The sequence below is a fragment of the Eschrichtius robustus genome, chromosome 3 (assembly GCF_028021215.1).
Source record: "Eschrichtius robustus isolate mEscRob2 chromosome 3, mEscRob2.pri, whole genome shotgun sequence".
NCBI classification, from domain to species: Eukaryota; Metazoa; Chordata; class Mammalia; order Artiodactyla; family Eschrichtiidae; genus Eschrichtius; species Eschrichtius robustus.
In genome coordinates, this window is record NC_090826.1 from 56,801,218 (window position 1) to 56,821,108 (window position 19,891).

Below are 19,891 nucleotides of genomic sequence, written 5' to 3' on the forward strand. Positions count from 1 at the left end.
GAAAGTCCATGCAATGAAGATCACTGAACACACAGGATAGTCTAACACTATGTTAACACCTATGGGGCATGTGCTCTGTGCCAAGCACTGTGTTAGCTCTTACAGGAAATGTATCTCATGGATTCCTGAAAAGCTCATTTATTGTACAAATATTTCTGAATTTCCATTATGTACAAGCCACTACTGTTCTAGGTTCAGAAGATATAGCAGTGAATTAAATAGACAGAGTTCTTGATGCTATGCTTGTGGCAAAGTCAACTAGTCTACTAAAGACTAAGACCCCCTTCCAGAAGGTAGCGATATTATTGAATGTTGAGAAGTGGTTACTCAGACAGGGAATATGTCTTCCAATTCTCCCTCCCCCTCCAACCAGGAGGGCTCATGTGACTGAGTCTTGCCAATAGAATGTGGATAGAAATATTGCGTGCCCCTTCCAGGCCTAAGCCATAAAAACCTTCCATATATTCTCCAAGTGTGCTCTCTTTCCCAAGCGACTGGCTAGATATTGCAGCCTAGAGCAACCATTAAAGACTACGAAGGCTTCAATGACTGGGTTCTTAAATAAATAATTGGCAGCAAGGCTTTATCTGCTACAATGTTATCTGACATATTTTATAATGTTCATCTGAGACTTCTACGGAGAAAAGAATTAAAGAGGTGAGGCTGAAAGCAGGGAGACCATGTAGAAGGCTATTGCAATAGTTAAAGTGACAAATGATGGTTGCTTGGTGCAGGAGGTAGTGGCAGAAGTGGTGGTAGAAGTGATGTCTTTTACTCCTAAGCCTGACCTATTAAACCCTTACATGAACTCTGCTTGCTATCTCCCTTCAGTCAGGTCTTTTGAAGGTAGACTTGACAACTACCATCATTTTATAGACAAAGGTATACATGGTTACACAGTTGAGGAAGATGGGACTTGAACATAGGTCAGACTGTAGACCCTGTGTATAATGAGTCACCTGAGTGAATCACGGTGGACATTTTAAAAGTAGCAGTTAAGTCTTGGCAAGAAAATGCTTATTTTGTTTCATTGTCAAATTGGGAACACTGCAGCAAGTGTAATATACTCAGAGCATGACCTTGTTGCTCTTCAGCTTCTGGATCTGTCCACGTAGGGTGGCCGGAGAAACAATTGACTCTGATGTGATTCAACCCCTTAAAGCAGAGACTGTCATGAAGAAAGCAACACAAATCTTTAGTTGAGCATAGTTTCCAAATAGGCAACCAACAGATGCACTTACTAATGTACTAGATGGACTACTGATAATCTATGAAGCAAATAGGCTACTTTTCCACAGGTTTTGAAGCAATTCAGGAAAGATAATAACACTGAAAATTTATAATTGGGCCCTTTGAGAGATGTGTTTTGATCAAGGAATCTTTTGGTGCTCTCATACTTGTGATTCCTTACATTTACGTAGCAAATTAAAACTTGGTTCTTTATAGTTTACTTGTGTTATCACATGGGTTTTTTCTCTCTTGAGCTGTGAAAAATGACGTGAGGTAGGCAGGAAGGTATTCCTCCATAGAAGAGGAAATTAAGTTTAAGAGGAGTTACATATTTGCTCCAAAGAGACCAAATGGAAATAGTACTCATGTCTGTACATTTCTCCCCATGAATTCTCTTCTACACCACACTGTCTCTCAAATACTACCACCTGGGCATCAGCCTGGCTTTCTTTTTCTCTTATGTGGGAAACCAACCCTGATTGCCAGTATCAAGTCATCCCACAGAGAAGGATTTATTATCGCAGAGGAAAACTTACGCTATAAACCTCAGAAAATATGAAGAAAGCCCTGTGGATTAAAGAAGTGTTTCACCTTTTTATTGGTTTATTACTCATACTCAGAGGCTATGATCTGCTGGTGTGCTATACACAGTGTAAGCCACATTCCGTGCGGCTATCTATCTTACTAATTTTGTACTCAGTCACTTTTTTCTCTTTCACTGCATACAATAACATTCAGTACTGCACACTCAAAATTATTCTGCCACAGTGCTGTGAAAGCTCACCCCTTTAAAAACATGTAGACATTAATATATTACTGTTTAAAAACTCTGAAGAAGGTTGGATAGTATATATATAAATCATCTAGGCATTCATCAGGAATTAATTGTTTTCAAATACCAAGAATGCTCAATAAACAGCTGATGAAAGATTAAAGGGTATCTTAGCAGAGGTGAATTATCAGGAAAGTGGGACCTTACTGTGTGATTGGTCTGTTATGAAAGCATTAGTGAGCTGTTTAATTCTTTATAAGATCTGACTCCAAGGGAATAAGAAACATTAACCTTTTATGTTTTGAAAATAAGAATTCTTATAAAATAGATCCTGAAAGGAATAATTTAATCATCTTGCTTTTTTTCACTGAGAAATCTGATACAGCATAAAGAATAAACCCCAAACTTACCAATGTCTTTTCTTTAGAGCAGAGGTAAGACTACAAGCCTTGATTTCTAAACCCACCAGTCATCATTTTAACTTCCTTTTATTGGCCTATTGGTTACCTAAATTTCCAGAGTTGTTTTTTTAAAATTAGTATTTAAAGATCTAGTCCTTAAGTATCACACCTAATTTATCTGTTCCATAGCCATCATTTCAAACACGTGGTTGTTCTCAGCAGGAAACCATATAAGAACATCAGAATCACCTACGAAGCATTTCAAAACACACCTCTTTTCTTTTTCTCTTCTCTACCATGCTCTTACCCTATCACTGAAGACCATTTCTGAAGTCACTTCTTATAAATGTCCTTGGAACAAATTCATGGAAACACTAGTTAGATCTTTCCCTCTTAAGCCTTTTTGACTGCATAATCACCAAGAGAGCAAAAATTTTTACTGACTAGGAACAAAAGTCACAAATCACCCAAGCATAGTGAAACACAGACTATAATCTAAGACAATAAAATATGAGAAGCAAATTACATTTTAATATTCTTTTCATGTGAATAATCTCTAAACTGTTACTGACAATAGTTACAAAGAATTTAAAAATGTATTACCTCTGTACATTCATGCTCCAAACAGTTATAATAAGATTTTAATTTTACAGAGTTTTTCCAATTCATCCCTCCAAGATATCATTACTTTGCAGAATAACTAAGAGATAGTAAGTGCCTATCCCACATACTCTATGGTGTTCATCATTAAGCTCCAAATACCTAGACCTGGAGAGCTGAGCTCACTCACTATACTTAAAAATTAACTGGGTGGAAGAAAAAGTAAGCGTAAGTACCTTAGAGACAGCTTGGTGTTTCCCCTAAGAAAGGCCTTGAATTGGGTGTGGGCCAGGAAAAGTTAAGGAAGCAGGTTCAGGATATATGAGAAGAGTGAAGAGGAAGCAGAAAGAACTAGTGTCTGATGTTAGATACCCCTGACTTTGCTTATGGAGTGTTATGTTTCTAAGTTGGAAATATCTGAAAAGTCCTGCCCTCTCTGAGGTCTTCCTCCCACAGGTGATTGATTCTCTTCTTGATGTATTATTACTACATGTATTGAACACTGTACCTGCCCCACTCTATCTCCTTACTTAAGGAACACTCTCCACTCACTGCCATTGCTGTCCCCCTGCCTATAGCTAATTAGACCAGGAGAAGAAAACGGATCTAAAAGATTTCATCCATAGCCTGGCCAAACCTCCTGACCTCGAGTGGAATTATGGGCCAGGGATTTGGAGATGGAAATCCAGTTCCTGGAAAGAGAGAGCCAAGATGAAAAATCATGAAAACTCAAAGGCTGAGTCTAAATCAATAAAATAAAAGACTTGTATACTTACTAATTTTATGCAAGGTAAAAAGGGATATTACAACAGAAAATAGGGAATCAGAAAAATGATCTAAAACATAGAAATAAGAAAAAGAGATTATTGGGCATTCCTTCAGGGTGCTACTGTCTGGGCTTTTTATTGACTAGGGTATTTTATAACGCAATGGGAGCAGAAGTTAAGTTGTAGATTTTTGTATGGTATAGAGGCAAATAATTTCCATCCAGTGGAACAGATAGATACAGCAAAGCTTACAATTTGTTGCCCTGGAAGACTTTAACCACTCTTGTATCTTATCCAGGTAACTTATCCCAACATTTTGGATTAAATTCCCTATATATATCTTGTTATTAAAGTGTTCTTTGGGCCAGTTTTAATATCTTTAATAACCTTCTCATTAATTAATGAATGAAATAAAAAATATGACGTGTTTGTCTTGTATTTGTATGAAATCATGATTTTTAATCTCTCAAGAATTAGACCTTTAACAATTTTGGAGTTCATCCACCAAGGTGACCAATAAAACTCACCTGGCAAAAAAAAGTGAATTGTGTTGACAGAGATGTACACTTCATGGGCTACTAAGCCCACACACATCTTTTCTTGGCTCCTAGGGTGAATTTCAGTGACTTTGCCGAATCTCTCGGTTTTTTCCTCTCCAGTTTCATCCCCCACCTCCTCCCCTCAGAGCCCCACTTTGTACTTTCCTGGCTGATAAGTTATTCTTTGTGTGTAGCAGTTAAAACTGTGTATTTGGCTTTATGATCTGATCACTTGGAAAGTTGATGCAGATCTATTCTCTGCTGGGTGAGAGAAAACAGAATCCAGTTGGGTTGTGTTTTTTGTCTGTTAGTGAGCTCAAATCAATTAAAAATTTCATGCACACTAGGAAGAAACACAGTTGTTTGAGATCTAGACCAGTGAGGTTTTGTATTTTTACGTTGACATCTGACCTGTGACTGAGTTGTAAAACAAGCTAAAAACTTTCTGTTTCTGTGTGCCTGTGATCAGAAAAGTAGCTTCCTAACTGCAGAACGTGTTAATAGATTAGATAATTGTCTCTTAAAATACAGGAACTTTGTTTGGATTCATTTGATGAGATAAATAAGTGCTTTATGAAATAAAATATTTACCAAATTCACAAATAAAAAGAAGCCCAATTTCTAATGACTATAAATGTGCTAGACCTTTAAGGAAAAAAAAAATCTTCTTACATCAGCTGCTGGCTTAGGACAATGTTTGTAGAACTTAAGAACTTAAGTTTACTGGGACTTCCCTGGTGGTCCAGTGGGTAAGCCTCCATGCTTCTAATGCAGGGGGCCCGGGTTCTATCCCTGGTCGGGAAACTAGATCCCGCATGCCACAACTAAAAAAGATCCCGTATGCCGCAACTAAAACATGCCACAATGAAGATCCTACGTGCCACAGCTAAGACCTGGTGCAGCCTAAATAAATAAATAAATATTAAAAAAAAAAAAGAACTTAAGTTTACATAATTTTGATGAATATTTGAACAAATTAGACTGGTTTAGTGATTTTGGTTTTAAAAAACAATAATAGCTTTTTGTCTTTTCTTTAAATGAATCATTATGGAGTATGAAGTAAGCATACGTTAAAAAACTAAGGTTTGGATTTGTTTTTCTCATGAAAAGACTAGTTAAGCTAAATATTTTAAACTTCATATATTGGTTTCTTGATCAAATAAGTTAACATTACTCCTACATACAGTTTAAGGTTATGAATAAGGCAAATTTGTGTTCAACTGAGTTGAATAATAATTCCAACAAACATTTTAATAGCAATAACCATGTTTTATAGTGTGCCAACTTAAAATTAATTTCCAAGATCCTTAGATAACTTAAATATCTGTATTAACGTCAAGTTATTTTTGAATAATCTTTGAATAGTTGGATAATTTGGAATACTGAAACATTGATTACTAAGCATAATTGTAAGTTTATAAACTTTTGTTTCTTATTTTTACATACTCTACAGAGTGGATATATATTTTAGGATTATATTAATGAAAATGTTTATTTTTTGCTTCTTTAAGAGAACATCAAATGGATGAAAAAAGAGATGCATTCAATTTATTGAATTATGTGTATTAGTGAGATTTGCTGGTTGGCTAAAAGACTTGTGAATGATGGACTGTTATGAATTACCTACCTTTTGGTTTCTCTGTAAAATAAGAGTAGTTACATTAATTAAAAGTTATAATCAATATGGGTGGTTGAGACTATCTTTGGAGACATACAACTGGGTATATGATTTTGTTTTTCAAGAAAAAGGAGAGTCCTTTTCTCCTAAAGTAAAAGCACATCCTGTTCCAGAACAAGAAAAAGCCTAGTAAAGGAGAAAACCTGGGGGAGTAGATGAATGTAGGTTTAAAAGGGATGAATTTATTTGCTTTGGTTTATAATAGTACATAAATCTGTAAAGGACCTATGGAATGTGTTAAATTTGGCAAATTTTATATAATTTTGATGGGCATATTCACAAAGTTAAGGAAAAAAGAGCGCTTATGAAACCTTTATTACTAAATATATGCATATATATATGTATTCTACTGTCTCTTTCTGTGCCTTCTCTCAGCTCCCAGGCCAACAGTGGCCAAATCCCTAGTGATAGACAGTGATGCCTGCCCACATCCCAGCCTGGTACCTGGACCTTCACCAGGTAAATAGATGTGTTCTCAGAGTTGTCCCAGGAGGCCTGGAGCCTTGACAGTCAGTCTTCTCCCTGCCTTACCTCCTGATGTTTTCTTAGAGCAAAGTCACTTCTCCATCACAGCCAGGTTTAAGGTTGGCACTCAGTGGCTGGGTCCTTGGGCTCAGTCAGTCCTCCTCTCAGCCTCTGATTGTAGAAGGGACCATTGGAGGAACAGGCCCTGGTCCCTGCTGCTCCTGGTGGCTGGGCCTAGCAGGGGAACTTGCTTTTGAAGTTCAGGACTGGCCATTGACCAAGTGGGTCTATGCTCACTCCCACGTGCACCCATCCACCCAAGGGCACGGTTGCCCAAGGGATGCTCTTTTCCAGGACAGATGGGCCCCATGCCTTGGGGAGATAGCAGGGGCAGCCTTTAGAGGCAGCTCACCCCTGCCTTCCCCAGTCATGCACTGGGGTAAGATTTGGAGGAATGGGGAGGGTTTTAAGCATTAGGTATGGATCTTTTCTAAATGTTATTACTTGTAAATAAAGTCTATTTTTCTCCCTTGGGGGGAAAATATTACTAAATACAAAACTAGAATTTGGCTAGCTCTGTAAGATAATAAATTGGTGTTAGAGCTTTACTGTTCAGGTAATGCCCCCAAATAGCAGGAACTCTACATCTCACCAGAATAAGCTCTGCCTTTGGTTGATTGTATCATACCCTTGTTTTGTTGTTGTTGCTATTTTTTTTTTTTATGGTTTCCTTTGCTGTGCCAAAGCTTTTAAGTTTCATTAGGTCCCATTTGTTATTGTTTTTAAGGAACAAAATTTCCTCACTTGTAAAAGAGCTGTTTCCACATTGTGCTTCTATATCTATTTGAAAATATTTTATTGTCAATTTGACTACCTAGGTAGCCAAGTGTTACTTCTCAGGGATCCAGGATGCAATCTTTTTAAAATTGGGATATAATTGATGTAAAACCATATATTAGTTTCAGGAGCACAATATAATGACTCAGTATTTATATATATTGTGAAATGCTCACCGCAATAAGTCTAGTTAATGTCCATCACTGTATATAGTTACAAATATTTGTTCTTGTGATGAGAACTTTTAAGACTTACTCTCAGCAGCTTTCAAATATGCAATGCAGTATTATTAATTATAGTCACCATGCAGTCCATGATATCCCCATGACTTACTTAGTTTATAACTGGGAGTTTATATCTTTTGACCACCTTCACCATTTCATCCACCTCTGATTTGTCTTAATCAAACAACCACATTTTCTTCTACTTTTTTTTTCTTCCTTTTCCATTCTCAAGACTAGATTCTAAATTAAAAAAAAAAAAAACAGAAAAAAACTTATCAGGATATTTTTCAAACCTGAAATTATTTTTGAGTTTTCTTAAAGCCCCTGGAATTTGCAAAAGTTTGTTATTGTGCCTTATAAAAATAGGAGTGCTAAAAATAGGTTTGTTTGATTTGCTCCCTATTTCTTAATTAGGTTAACACTATTGTAATTGCTTACTGGGAAGAATCATCAAATTAGAAAAGATGCTCAATCTTTCCCATCTTAAGTTTATATAGGAAACATGCTATTCATAGAGACATTTCACAAAATTTACACTTCATGGCAAGGCCCTGGAGATTTTTCAGTTTTCATAATCTATAATATGCTCTTACCCTTAAGGGAAATTTTGATTAAACTCCTGGAAAATAGTAATGTACTATCAATAGAAAATTTTACTTTCCTCCATTCTGAGATTACTGGTCACTGGATTAAAATAATCACAACCACTCAGTCTCATTCTCCAATAGGTTTTTGTGTCCCTCTGATACTGGCTTAAAGATCCTGCTATGTAAGCTTTAGTATACAATTTATATCTTCAACATATATAGACACACTTGGAACCTTGAAGAAAGGACTGTTCCAGGTTCTCTGAACAATTGATGCTTTGAAAAATAAAATCTTGGGTAAAGCCCTCTCAGCTGACATCACTTAGACAATTTTCAGACTGTATCAATGTACTGAGTCAGCATTTTCAGGATTTTTTCCAGTCTAGAAGTAGATGTACTTCCCAAAAGCTGACTGCTGACACAAGATCTAGATCATAACAGGACTGAAGAGGGAAATTTAATTGGAGTTTGCTTGGATTATTGTTGTTGATATTATCTTTAATATTGCTTACATTACCTATTATTCTCACCATAGCCTGCATAGAAAGTATTTTCCCTGTTTTACTGGTAAGAAAATTGAGTCTCAGGGAAAATTGAGTCTCCAAGTTGTACAGCTTGTAAATGGCAAAACAGTTTTAATCCAAGTTTGTTTGATTAGAAAGCTAGTCTCTTCCTCTCTAATGATCGGTCTACTATGCTACTCACCCTCCATTATTCCAGTTCCTATCTTCAAGGTGCTCACCAAACTGAAAGGAAGAATTTTTTATATGTGCAAAAATGTCTGCAATATCTACTTCTGGAATGATGGAATAAAGACCTCCAAATATCTATTCTTCCATAAAAGCAACAAAAACACTGGCAAAATCTGTCAAAATCAACCTTTTCAAACTCTGAAAATTAAAGATTTGTAACAATCCAAAGAGTGTTTATTCAAGAAAAATGACTACATCTCAATAAAACTGAGGCTTTTAACTTGCCCTAACCCCATATCCCTTTCCCCAGCTCCATGGTAGCCTTGAAAATAATCAACCCTGTGTGAAGAGAAAATAGCTATTTTGAGTTGTTCCCTAGGCACTTTACAGTATGACAACCCTGCTCACACCAAGCATGGACATTTAGATAAGGACCTGAGTTTAGGATTCCTGCCACATGTTCCTGCCTTGCTTTCCCCAGTGCATCTTTTAAAATAACTGGAGTTGAGCCCATGAAAAGTTAGTGACTGTCGCCCCAACCACCTTGTAAGTAATAGGTGCTTGCTACTCTGCTCTCTTATCTCCGGCCCACTGGAGACCTGGGACAGAGGACTGCCCTTCCCCCTGCTCGTTGCACCCTCCCAACCCTACCCTCCCATTTCTAGAATTTGTCAGTAATAAATCTTGTGACTTTACTTCCTTTGTGTGAGTATAATGAAACTGCACTTTCAATCAAAAAGGCCCTGAAGTTTCCATTTACCCGAAGTGGGAGCTTGGGTGTTGAGGGACCTACCTGCTGACCCCACGTGGGTGGCTTGTGCCTCTTCATTTTACAGGTCATAATCCGCTTAGTAAGTTTAATTTAACACACCAGCTACAAGCCCAACAACACACCCTGCAAATATAGTCTCTGTGAAACTAGCAACCTAGTAGCCAATGAAAGGTTCAGAACAGGTTTTGAGCTCTCTAAAAGCCCCATCTAAAGAGGATTGTTCCTACTGACCTGTCTGGAAGTTCATTGAAAAACTCTATTCTCTGGGTCTTTCACTTGGCCTGATTCAGAGCTCTGCTCTGTGCAAACAGCCTTCCCCACAGGCCATTTGTTGAATAGAATTAGCAGCAGTTATTTAGCATAACAGCTGCCTGCCGTGGCATTACCAGTTGGGGCTAATAAGAAACTGACCAAAAATCTTTAAAGAAAACCTGGGGAAAAAGAAGTCTATAAGAGTTTTGAAAACCTCCAAATATTCCTGAGAATCTAGAAAATCACACTCATATACAGGGCTGTGGACATGCAGCAGGAAAACCTGAGAAGGCCCTACACTGTCACATATAGTTGTCCTTGAGGCTTTGTGCAAGCAGGAAGTGAAGCTAAGGCAGAACATTAAACTGACTCTGCGGTGTTGAAGGCATGCCCCCATGCACATACAGAGTCCTTCAACAAAGGCTGGGAGACCAAATGAGTCAAGACATTAAAGAAATCCCTGTCCAGTAGTTACCTGACCACACTAAGATGACTGAGCAGAAGCCAAAGTGGTTGCACATGATAAAGAATATAGATTTCATAGCATTCGTCCAGGAAAGTCACTAAACTAGCAAACAGAAAAGACAAAAACAACAAGCAGCAATAACAACAAACACTGGGGGGTGGGGATCTAATTTCTCAGAGTTAATACAATATATTATTTTAAACATCCAGTTTTCAACAAAAATTTATGATTCATGCAAAGAAATGGGAATGTATGGGCCACACACAGGAAAATAAAAACACCAAATACAAAGTATGCTGAGGAAGCCCCAATGTTGGACCTATCACACAAAGACTTTAAATGAGCTATTACTATCTCCAAAGAACTAAAGGAAATCATGTCTAGAGAATAAAAGGATAGTATGAAAAAAAGTACATGAATGATGTCTCACCAAATAGAGAAGATAAAGAGAACTATATAGGAAGACTTGGAGGCTGCAGGAGGGTGGCTTGCTCAGAGACAGCAAAGAAGCTCTGCGCCATTTCCCCAGACCTTGCCCTATGCATCGCTTCCATTTGGCTGTTCCTCTTTTTTTTTTTTTTTAAAGATTTATTGATTGATTGCTATGTTGGGTCTTCATTTCTGTGCTAGGGCTTTCTCTAGTTGCGGCAAGCGGGGGCAACTCTTCATCGTGGTGCGCGGGTCTCTCACTGTCGCAGCCTCTCTTGTTGCGGAGCACAGGCTCCAGAAGTGCAGGCTCAGCAGTTGTGGCTCACAGGTCTAATTGCTCCGCGGCATGTGGGATCTTCCCAGACCAGGGCTCAAACCCATGTCCCCTGCATTAGCAGGCAGATTCTCAACCACTGCGCCACCAGGGAAGCCCTGGCTGTTCCTCTTTGTAACAAAAATAAGATTTCCAACTTGGGGGAAAAAACTGTTCCCTTTCTGTGAAAATGGTTTAAAAAACGAAATTTTGGAGAGATTGGTTCAAGATGGCAGAGTAGAAGGACGTGCGATCACTCCCTCTTGTGAGAGCACCGGAATCACAACTAACTGCTGAACCATCATTGACAGGAAGACACTGGAACTCACCAAAAAAGATACCCTACATCCAAATACAAAGGAGAAGCCACAATGAGATGGTAAGAGGGGCGCAATCACAATAAAATCAAATCCCATAACTGCTGGGTGGGTGACTCACAAACTGGAGAACAGTATTACCACAGAAGTTCACCCACTGGAGTGAAGGTTCTGAGTCCCACGTCAGGCTTCCCAACCTGGGGGTCCGGTAACGGGAGGAGGAATTCCCAGAGAATCAGATTTTGAAGGCTAGTGGGATTTGATTGCAAGACTTTGACAAAACTGGGATAAACAGAGACTCCACTCCTGGAGGGCACACACAAAGTGGTGTGCACATCGGGACCCAGGGGAAGGAGCAGTGACCCCGTAGGAGACTGAACCAGACCTACCTGCTAGCGTTGGAGGGTCTCCTGCAGAGGTGGAGGGTGACTGTGGCTCACTGTGAGAACAACGACACTGGCAGCAGAAGTTCTGGGGAGTACTCCTTGGCATGAGCCCTCCTAGAGTCTGCCATTAGCCCAACCAAAGAGCCGGATAGGCTCTAGTGTTGGGTCACCTCAGGCCAAACAACCAACAGGGAGGGAACCCATCCTCACCTATCAGAAGACAAGCGGATTAAAGTCTTACTGAGCTCTGCCCAACAGAGCAACAACCAGCTCTACCCACCACCAGTCCCTCCCATCAGGAGACTTGCACAAGCCTCTTAGATAGCCTCATCCAGCAGAAGGCAGACAGCAGAAGCAAGAACTACAATCCTGAAGCCTGTGGAACAAAAACCACATTCACAGGAAGATAGACAAGATGAAAAGGCAGAGGGCTATGTACCAGATGAAGGAACAAGATAAAACCCCAGAAAAACAACTAAACAAAGTGGTGATAGGCAACCTTCCAGAAAAAGAATTCAGAATAATGATAGTGAAGATGATCCAGGACTTCGGAAAAAGAATGGAGGCAAAGATCGAGAAGATGCAAGAAATGTTTAACAAAGACCTAGAAGAATTAAAGAACAAACACAGAGAAGAATTAAAGAACAAACAAACAGAGATGAACAATACAATAGCTGAAATGAAAAATACACTAGAAGGAATCAGTAGCAGAATAACTGAGGCAGAAGAACGGATAAGTGACCTGGAAGACATAATGGTGGAATTCACTGCTGCAGAACAGAATAAAGAAAAAAAATGAAAAGAAATGAAGACAGCCTAAGAGACCTCTGGGACAACATTAAACACAACAACATTCACAGTATAGGGGTCCCAGAGGGAGAAGAGAGAGAGAAAGGACCCGAGAAAATATTTGAAGAGATTATAGTTGAAAACTTCCCTAACATGGGAAAGGAAATAGCCACCCAAGCCCAGGAAGCGCAGAGTCCCAGGCAGAATAAACGCAAGGAGAAACAAGGCGAGACACATAGTAATCAAACTGACAAAATAACAAAATAACATACAAGGGAACTCCCATAAGGTTAACAGCAGATTTCTCAGCAGAAACTCTACAAGCCAGAAGGGAGTGGCATGATATATTTAAACTGATGAAAGGGAAGAACCTACAACCAAGATTACTCTACCTGGCAAGGATCTCATTCAGATTTGATGGAGAAATCAAAAGCTTTACAGACAAGCAAAAGCTAAGAGAATTCAGCACCACCAAACCAGCTCTACAACAAATGCTAAAGGAACTTCTCTAAGTGGGAAATACAAGAGAAGAAAAGGACCTACAAAAACAAACCCATAACAATTAACAAAATGGTAATAGGAACATACATATCGATAATTACCTGAAATGTGAATGGATTAAATGCTCCAACCAAAAGACACAAGCTTGCTGAATGGATACAAAAACAAGACCCGTATATACGCTGTCTACAAGAGACCCACTTCAGACCTAGGGACACATACAGAGTGAAAGTGAGGGGATGGAAAAAGATATTCCATGCAAATGGAAATCAAAAGAAAGCTGGAGTAGCAATACACTTATCAGAAAAAACAGATTTTAAAATAAAGAATGTTACAAGAGACAAGGAAGGACACTACATAATGACCAAGGGATCAATCCAAGAAGAAGATATAACAATTATAAATATATATGCACCAACATAGGAGCACCTCAATACATAAGGTGACTGCAAACAGCTATAAAAGAGGAAATCAACAGCAACACAATAATAGTGGGGGACTTTAACACTTCACTTACACCAATGGACAGATCATCCAAACAGAAAATTAATAAGGAAACAAGCCTTAAATGACAAAATAGACCAGATAGATGTAATTGATATTTATAGGACATTCCATCCAAAAACAGCAGATTACACTTTCTTCTTAAGTGCACACGGAACATTCTCTAGGATAGATCACATCTTGGGTCACAAATCAAGCCTCAGTAAATTTAAGAAAATTGAAATCATAACAAGCATCTTTTCTGACCACAATGCTATGAGATTAGAAATCAATTACAGGGAAAAACACGTACAAAACACAAACATATGGAGGCTAAACAATACGTTACTAAATAACCAAGAGATCACTGAAGAAATCAAAGAGGAAATCAAAAAGTACCTAGAGACAAATGACAATGAAAACACGATGATCCAAAACCTATGGAATGCAGCAAAATGAATTCTAAGAGGGAAGCTTATAGCAATACAAGCCTATCTCAAGAAACAAGAAAAATCTCAAATAAACAATCTAAACTTACACCTAAAGGAACTACAGAAAGAAGAACAAACAAAACCCAAAGTTAGTACAAGGAAAGAAATCATAAAGATCAGAGCAGAAATAAATGAAATAGAAACAAAGTAAAAAATAGCAAAGATCAATAAAACTAAAACCTGGTTCTTTTTTTTTTTTAACATCTTCATTGGAGTATAATTGCTTTACAATGGTGTGTTAGTTTCTGCTTTATAACAAAGTGAATCAGTTATACATATACATATGTCCCCATATCTCTTCCCTCTTGCGTCTCCCTCCCTCCCACCCTCCCTATCCCACCCCTTTATGTTGTCACAAAGCACCGATCTGATCTCCATGTGCTATGCAGCTGCTTCCCACTAGCTATCTATTTGATGTTTGGTAGTGTATATATGTCCATGCCACTCTCTCAAAACCTGGTTCTTTGAGAAGATAAACAAAATTGATAAACCATTAGCCAGACTCATCAAGAAAAAGAGGGAGAGGACTCAAATCAATAAAATTAGAAATGAAAAAGGAGAATTTACACCAGACAACACAGAAACACAAAGCATCCTAAGAGACTACTACAAGCAGCTCTATGCCAATAAAATGGACAACCTGGAAGAAATGGAAAAATTCTTAGAAAAGTATAACTTTCAAAGACTGAACCAGGAAAAAATAGAAAATATGAACAGACCAATCACAAGCACTGAAATTGAAACTGTGATTAAAAATCTTCCAACAAACAAAAGTCGAGGACCAGAGGGCTTCACAGGTGAATTCTATCAAACATTTAGAGAAGAGCTAACACCATCCTTCTCAAACTTGCAAAATATAGCAGAGGGAGGAACACTCACAAATTCATTCTACGAGGCCACGAGCACCCTGATACCAAAACCAGACAGAGATACTACAAAAAAAGAAAATTACAGACCAGTATTACTGATGAATATAGATGCAAAAATCCTCAACAAAATACTAGCAATCAAAATCCAACAACACATTAAAAGGATCACACACTATGATCAAGTGGGATTTACCTCAGGGATGCAAGGATTCTTCAATATACACAAATCAATCAATGTGACACACCATAATAACAAATTGAAGAATAAAAATCATATGATCATCTCACTAGATGCAGAGAAAGCTATTGACAAAAGTTAACACCCATTTATGATAGAAACTCTCCAGAAACTGGGCATAGAGGGAACCTACCTCCACATAATAAAGGCCATATATGACAAACCCACAGCCAACATCATTCTCAACGGTGAAAAACTGAAAGCATTTCCTCTAAGATGAGGAACAAGACAAGGATGTCCACTCTCACCACTATTATTCAACATAGTTTTGGAAGTTTTAGCCACGGCAATCAGAGCAAAAAAAGAAATAAAAGGAATTCAAATCGGAAAAGAGGAAGTAAAACTGTCACTGTTTGCAGATGACATGATAATATACATAGAGAATCCTAAAGATGCCACCAGAAAACTACTAGAGCTGATCAATGAATTTGGTAAAATTGCAGGATACAAAATTAATGCACAGAAATCTCTTGCATTCCTATACACTAATGATGAAAAATCTGAAACAGAAATTAAGGAAACACTCCCATTTACCATTGCAACAAAAGGAATAAAATACCTAGGAATAAACCTACCTAGGGAGACAAAAGACCTGTATGCAGAAAACTATAAGACACTGATGAAAGAAATTAAAGATGATACCAACACATGGAGAGATATACCATGTTCTTGGATTGGAAGAATCAATATTGTGAAAATGACTATACTACCCAAAGCAATCTACAGACTCAGTGCAATACCTATCAAATTACCAATGGCATTATATACAGAACTAGAACAAAAAATCTTAAAATTTGTATGGAGACACACAAGACCCCGAATAGCCAATGCAGTCTTGAGGGAAAAAAACAGAGCTGGAGGAATCAGACTCTCTGACTTCAGACTATACTACAAAGCTACAGTAATCAAGACAATATGGTACTGGCACAAAAACAGAAATGTAGATCAATGGAACAGGATAGAAAGCCCAGAGATAATGTCACACACCTATGGTCAACTAATCTATGACAAAGGAGGCAAGGATATACAATGGAGAAAAGATAGTCTCTTCAATAAGTGGTGCTGGGAAAACTGGACAGCTACATGTAAAAGAATGAAATTAGAGCATTCCCAGACACCATACACAAAAATAAACTCAAAATGGATTAGAGACCTAAATGTAAGACTGGATACTATAAAACTCTTAGAGGAAAATATAGGAAGAACACTCTTTGACATAAATCACAGCAAGATCTTTTTTGATCCACCTCCTAGAGTAATGGAAATAAAAACAAAAATAAAGGAGCTTCAAGATGGCAGAAGAGTAAGACGTGGAGATCACCTTCCTCCCCACAAATACATCAGAAATACATTTGCATGTGGAGCAACTCCTACAGAACACCTACTGAATGCTGGCAGAAGACCTCAGACCTCCCAAAAGGAAAGAAACTCCCCATGTACCTGGGTAGGGCGAAAGAAAAAAGAAAAAACAGAAACAAAAGAATAGGGATGGGACCTGCACCAGTGGGAGGGAGCTGTGAAGGAGGAAAGGTTTCCACACACTTGGAATCCCCTTCACGGGCGGAGACTGTGGGTGGCGGAGGGGGGAAGCTTCAGAGCCACGGAGGAGAGCGCAGCCACAGGGGTGCGGAGGGCATAGCAGAGAGATTCTGGCACAGAGGATCAGTGCCACCCAGCACTCACCAGCCCGAGAGGCTTGTCTGCTCACCCGCCGGGACAGGCGCGGGCTGGGAGCAGAGGCTCTGGCTTTTGTCGAATCCCAGGGAGAGGACTGGGGTTGGCTGTGTGAGCACAGCCTGAAGGGGGCTAGTGCGCCACAGCTAGCCCAGAGGAGTCTGGGAAAAGGTCTGGAACTGCCGAAGGGGCAAGAGACTTTTTCTTGTCTCTTTGTTTGCTGTTGGGCAAGGAGAGGGGATTAAGTGCGCTGCTTAAAGGAGCTCCAGAGACGGGTGCGAGCCGCGGCTATCAGCACGGACCCCAGAGATGGGCATGAGATGCTAAGGCTGCTGCTGCCCCCACCAAGAAGCCTGTGAGCAAGCACAGGTCACTATCCACACCGCCCCTCCCGGGAGCCTGTGCAGCCCGCCACTGTCAGGGTCCCGTGATCCAGAGACAACTTCCCTAGGAGAACACACGGTGTGCCTCAGGCTGGTGCAACGTCACGCCGGCCTCTGCCGCTGCAGGCTTGCCCCGAATCCGTACCCCTCCCTCCCCCGAGGCCTGAGTGAGCCAGAGCTCCTGAATCAGCTGCTCCTTTAACCCCATCCTGTCTGGGCGCGAACTGACGCCATCAGGCGACCTACAGGCAGAGGCAGAGCCAAATCCAAAGCTGAATCCCAGGAGCTGTGCAAACAAAGAAGAGAAAGGGAAATCTCTCCCAGCAGCCTCAGGAGCAGCGGATTAAATCTCCACAGTCAACTTGATGTACCCTGCATCTGTGGAATACCTGAATAGACAATGAATCATCCCAAATTGAGGAGGTGGACTTTGGGAGCAATGATATATATATATATATATATATATATATATATCCCTTTTTCTCTTTTTGTGAGTGTGTATGTCTATGCTTCTGTGTGTGATTTTCTCTGTATAGCTTTGGCTTTACCATTTGTCATAGGGTTCTCTCTGTCCTTTTTTTTTTTTTTTTAAGTATAGTTTTCAGCGCTTGTTATCATTGGTGGATTTGTTTTGGTTTGGTTGTTCTCTTCCTTTTTTCTTTTTTTAATTGCTTAAAAATTTTTTTTAATAATTATTTTTTGTTTTTTATTTTAATAACTTTATTTTATCTTATTTTATTTTATTTTATCTTTTTCTTTCTTTCTTTCTCCCTTTTATTCTGAGCCGTGTGGATGACAGGCTCTTGGTGCTCCAGCCAGGCGTCAGGGCTGTGCCTCTGAGGTGGGAGAGCCAAGTTCAGGACATTGGTCCACCAGAGACTTCCCAGCTCCACGTAATATCAAACGGGGAAAATCTCCCAGAGATCTCCATCTCAACGCCAAAACCCAGCTCCACTCAACGACCAGCAAGCTACAGTGCTGGACAGCCTATGTCAAACAACTAGCAAGACAGGAACACAGCCCCATCCATTAGCAGAGAGGCTGCCTAAAATCATAATAAGGTCACAGACACACCAAAACACACCACTGGGCGTGGTCTTGCCTACCAGAAAGACAAGATCCAGCCTCATCCACCAGAACAGAGGCACTAGTCCCCTCCACCGGGAAGCCTACACAACCCACTGAACCAACCTTAGCCACTGGGGGCAGACACCAAAAACAATGGGAACTATGGACCTGCAGCCTGCGAAAAGGAGACCCCAAACACAGTAAGTTAAGCAAAATGAGAGGACAGAGAAACACACAGCAGATGAAGGAACAAGATAAAAACCAACCAGACCTAACAAATGAAGAGGAAATAGGCAGTCTACCTGAAAAAGAATTCAGAATAATGACAGTAAAGATGATCCAAAATCTTGGAAATAGAATGGAGAAAATACAAGAAACATTTAACAAGGACCTAGAAGAACTAAAGAGCAAACAAACAATCATGAACAACACAATCAATGAAATTAAAAATTCTCTAGAAGGAATCAATAGCAGAATAACTACTGAGGCAGAAGAACGGATAAGTGGTCTGGAAGATAAAACAGTGGAAATAACTACCACAGAACATAATATAGAAAAAAGAATGAAAAGAATTAAAGACAGTCTCAGAGACCTCTGGGACAATATTAAACATACCAACATTCGAATTATAGGGGTCCCAGAAGAAGAAGAGAAAAAGAAAGGGATTGAGAAAATATTTGAAGAGATTATAGTTGAAAACTTCCCTAATATGGGTAAGGAAATAGTTAATCAAATCCAGGAAGCACAGAGAGTCCCATACAGAATAAATCCAAGGAGAAACACAGCAAGACACACTTTAATCAAACTATCAAAAATTAAATGCAAAGAAAAAATATTAAAAGCAGCAAGGAAAAAACAACAAATAACACATAAGGGAATCCCCAGAAGGTTAAGAGCTGATCTTTCAGCAGAAACTCTGAAAGCCAGAAGGGAGTGGCAGGGCATATTTAAAGTGATGAAAGGGAAAAAGCTACAACCAAGATTACTCTATCCAGCAAGGATCTCATTCGGATTTGACAGAAAAATTAAAACCTTTACAGACAAGCAAAAGCTAAGAAAATTCAGCACCATCAAATCAGCTTTACAACAAATGCTGAAGGAACTTCTCTAGGCAGCAAACACAAGAGAAGGAAAAGACGTACAATAACAAACCCAAAACAATTAAGACAATGGTAATAGGAACATACATATCGATAATTACCTTAAATGTAAATGGATTAAATGCTCCCACCCAAAGACATAGACTGGCTGAATGGATACATAAACAAGACCCGTATATATGCTGTCTACAAGAGACCCACTTCAGACCTAGGGACACATACAGACTGAGAGTGAGGGGATGGAAAAAGGTATTCCATGCAAATGGAAATCAAAAGAAAGGTGGCGTAGCAATTCTCATATCAGATAAAATAGACTTTAAAACAAAGAGTATTATAAGAGACAAAGAAGGACACTACATAACGATCTCGGCATCAATCCAAGAAGAAGATATAACAATTGTAAATATTTATGCACCCAACATAGGAGCACCTCAATACATAAGGCAAATACTAAGAGCCATAAAAGGGGAAATCGACAGTAACACAATCATAGTAGGGGACTTTAACACCCCACTTTCACCAATGGACAGATCATCCAAAATGAAAATAAATAAGGAGACACAAGCTT